The sequence below is a fragment of the Arachis hypogaea genome, chromosome 12 (genome assembly GCF_003086295.3).
Source record: "Arachis hypogaea cultivar Tifrunner chromosome 12, arahy.Tifrunner.gnm2.J5K5, whole genome shotgun sequence".
In the NCBI taxonomy this organism is placed as follows: Eukaryota; Viridiplantae; Streptophyta; class Magnoliopsida; order Fabales; family Fabaceae; genus Arachis; species Arachis hypogaea.
In genome coordinates, this window is record NC_092047.1 from 44,353,274 (window position 1) to 44,356,544 (window position 3,271).

Here is a 3,271-nt window from a genome sequence, read left to right on the forward strand (position 1 = left end):
GATTGAGGCTTGATGAATGATAAATAGATTGAGTTTAGATTTCTAAACTAAGTACCTAAAATTGATTTCTTAACTAAAAGTAGTAATTTTTATGGTTTATAAATAATTTTACAATGAGTGGAACCAAATGGTGATAAAATATGTTGATTATTGAGAACCTGTTTGTTTGATGATTGCTGATCCTTGTAAATTAATTATTATATGTTTTAGGGTGCTGCTACTCTAAATGATTGGAAGATGGTCATTGCTGTTTGAAAAGAGCAATGCATCACAATTGCCTTGTTTGCTTTGAGGTATAAACTATAAAGACTATTCTTCTATTATGGTAAAATCTTTTGGGAAGAACCACATGATTTCATTTTCTTTGGTTTATGAATTGGTTTTGCTTATTATGAATTTTATTGATTGTTGATTGTTACTATGATGATGTTGGCTTGTTCTGCCATTAGTTACTTTGTTGATTGAATTTTTTTCTTTAATGAGATTTTGTTCTGAGCAATGTTAGGAGAAAATAGTTCTGCTTTGTCATCAGTTCCTTCTCTGTCATCTGCTGCTGTTCCGTGCTCTCCTCTCCGCTTGCGTCCACTACGTCGTCCCCCACCTCGTCCGCTGAGGTTCGGTTACGGTATGTGTTTGGATTAAGGTTATTTTCTGTTATAAATCAAAGAGTTATTTAGCTGAACATGTTCTCTCTATGTAAAAAGTTAAGCATAGAAGTTTTGTTTTAATTCAATTTGGTTTGAAATTAAGCTAAGTTGTTTTATGGAGAATAATGTTAATGTTAATGGTTGTTTCTTAATTGTTGGTTGGTTTATTTTGTTAGCATGTAAAGTGGCTGGGAATTCTAAGTTGATTCTCTCAATGGCCTGAATGACTCAAGTAAAATTGCTGCATTTGATTTTGATGACCTGAATGACTCAAGTAAAAATCTTAGAATTCTGGAGAAGATTGCCCAAATATTCAAAGAGGATTTGAAGTTTGGTGGAGAAGAGCTTTCTGGAAGCGGAATGGAGAGTAAGAATAGACAAGACAATTACGAATTACAGCTACAATAGTTGATAATCCTTGAAGATAGACAGTCCCAGCATGGTGGAATTGACAGCATTTTACTGGGTGTGTCTCCTTTTAACCTTCTCTTGATCATTTCAATTTCTATTTAATTCCTCTGTATTGACCAGCATTTCAACCTTAGTAGCTTACCTGTAAAGCTGCTTGTTTGAAATGTGATAGACTCTGTCTTCATCCATGATTGATTTACCTTGAACAAGTTAGTACCATTGTATTTTTTTTCCTTTTTTCTTTTGGAACTTTTTTGTTTGTTTGTTGTGCACATAATCTAATCATTTCAATAGAAACAACCTGTGAGTATAGAATTTATAGTTCATGTGGGTACTTGGAAACATTCTTCTTTTATCAGTGTGCATAGTCATCGATTTACACTTAGGCTGGTCATAATTTGGCTCTATCTTGAGCTGACAACACTACACTCTTGAAGAATGTTATTTTTTTTATTATGAGACTGTTCTATTTTCATTATGTATTTAGGGGCAACACAAGCTGAGCTTCAGTTACAATTTGTTTAGTTCTAAACCTTTTCCATTCATATTTAGTCTTGTTTAATCATCTCTTTGCAGTTACATGGAAGAAATAAGAGTTTATGTGCTATCAATTTAATTTAGTGGATAAGATTTCATGTTTAACTGGCTACCGCAAGGTGGGGCTGGTGGTTTAAGTTTTTTGCTGTGTGAGAGACTATACTAAGCAAAGCAACTGCTGATGTTGACAAAGGGGTCCATGATGAGACTGGTTTCTTTTAGGTATGTTTGAATAAGTATGCTTGAATCTGAAGTCTAAAATTTGCTATTATATTTATTGCTGCTGTTGGTTTACCTTCTGGTAGTGTCAAAGGAGGGGACAGGAGGGGGAGGTGGGTCTTGTGACCTTATGTGGTGCTTTTAGTGCAAAGAAGTTCTTGGATTTAATATCTTTTATAAATTACAACCTTTTGATTTGATGTATTAAGAAGCTTATTTATTAGCAATACAAATATTACTTTTCTTACTGGTTATAACAATCATGCTTGAAAATAACTACACTATGGTTGCTTGATCCTTTTGATGCCTTATTAAGAATTGAATTTGTTAAGTACCTATGTGCTTGTATCCATTGTGCTAGTGATACGTGTTATATGCATGCCATTGTTCTTTATTTTGTATTTTACTAATTCAAAATGCTTCATTTTTTCCCAGTTAAAAAGCTTGTGTTCCTTGTTGTCTACAGGTGGTTCTGTTTTTTGAAAATATGGGCTTGGATAAAGAAACTATTGGGAGAATTATTTTTCGCTGCCAGCATTGATAAAACTCTTTAGAGGAAGATTGAATTCCTTTCTAGGGTTGGCGTTTTTTAAGCTTATTTTCCTGGGATAATTAGAAAATATCCGGAATTACTTGTAACCAACACTGATACAACTATATTGTATCCGGAAATTTTTGGTTCACTAAGTATATAAATGTTTATTTTTCTATGGTAAGTGTTCAATTAGTTTTCTTTAGTAATTTGATTCAAATAGTTTAACCTTGTTTATTAACATTAAATTTAAAAAAAATAGTTGGAACTAATTTCAATGCAACATGAGAAAACTATTGTAAATAAAGAATAATATAGTTATAAAAAACTGTTGCCAAAAGTCACAAAAGGCAATGGTATTAAAACCGTTGTCAAAGACAGTTACAAAATGACAATGGTATTAAAAACCGTTGCAAAAAACACCACCAAAGGCAACGCTTTTAAACCGTTGTCTTTATGAACAACAAAATTACAACAATTTAAAACCGTTGTCTATCCAGTTACGGTTTTAAACCGTTACATCATCAAAGAGAACGGTTTTAAACCGTTGCCTATCCAGTAACGGTTCTAAACCGTTCTTTAAAAATTGTTGTCAAAACCGTTGTCTATGCTAGTAACTATGGCAACGGTTTTTTGGTTGTCGTTGCCTTAGGTATAAAATCGTTGCCTTTGAGCATTGGTAACGGCCGCATATACCACAGGTCAAAAACCGTTGCCAAAGCGTTGCCTAAAGTTTTAGGAACGGTTTTCTGATCTATGACAACGGTTTTTGACCGTTGCGAAAACCCTTATTTGTTGTAGTGTGATCAAAAAGAGAATGCATGAGTGTGTGAAAAAGTGAAGAATTGGTAGTTAGATTTGTTTAGAATTGTATAGGTTGTCATAGGTTAGGTGGAAAGTTTAAGTTAATCAAAGATTCAAATCT

At 33.2% G+C, this 3,271-nt stretch overlaps 1 long non-coding RNA gene across 1 annotated transcript; it reads left to right on the forward strand.

Annotated features, from left to right (window-relative positions):
* The first annotated feature begins 642 nt into the window (after positions 1 to 642).
* Positions 643 to 2,524, forward strand: LOC112729238 (uncharacterized). The gene is made up of 3 exons (XR_003166423.3): positions 643 to 1,113; positions 1,635 to 1,817; positions 2,281 to 2,524. It is a non-coding gene; the product is annotated as an uncharacterized lncRNA (long non-coding RNA).
* Positions 2,525 to 3,271: the final 747 nt, after the last annotated feature.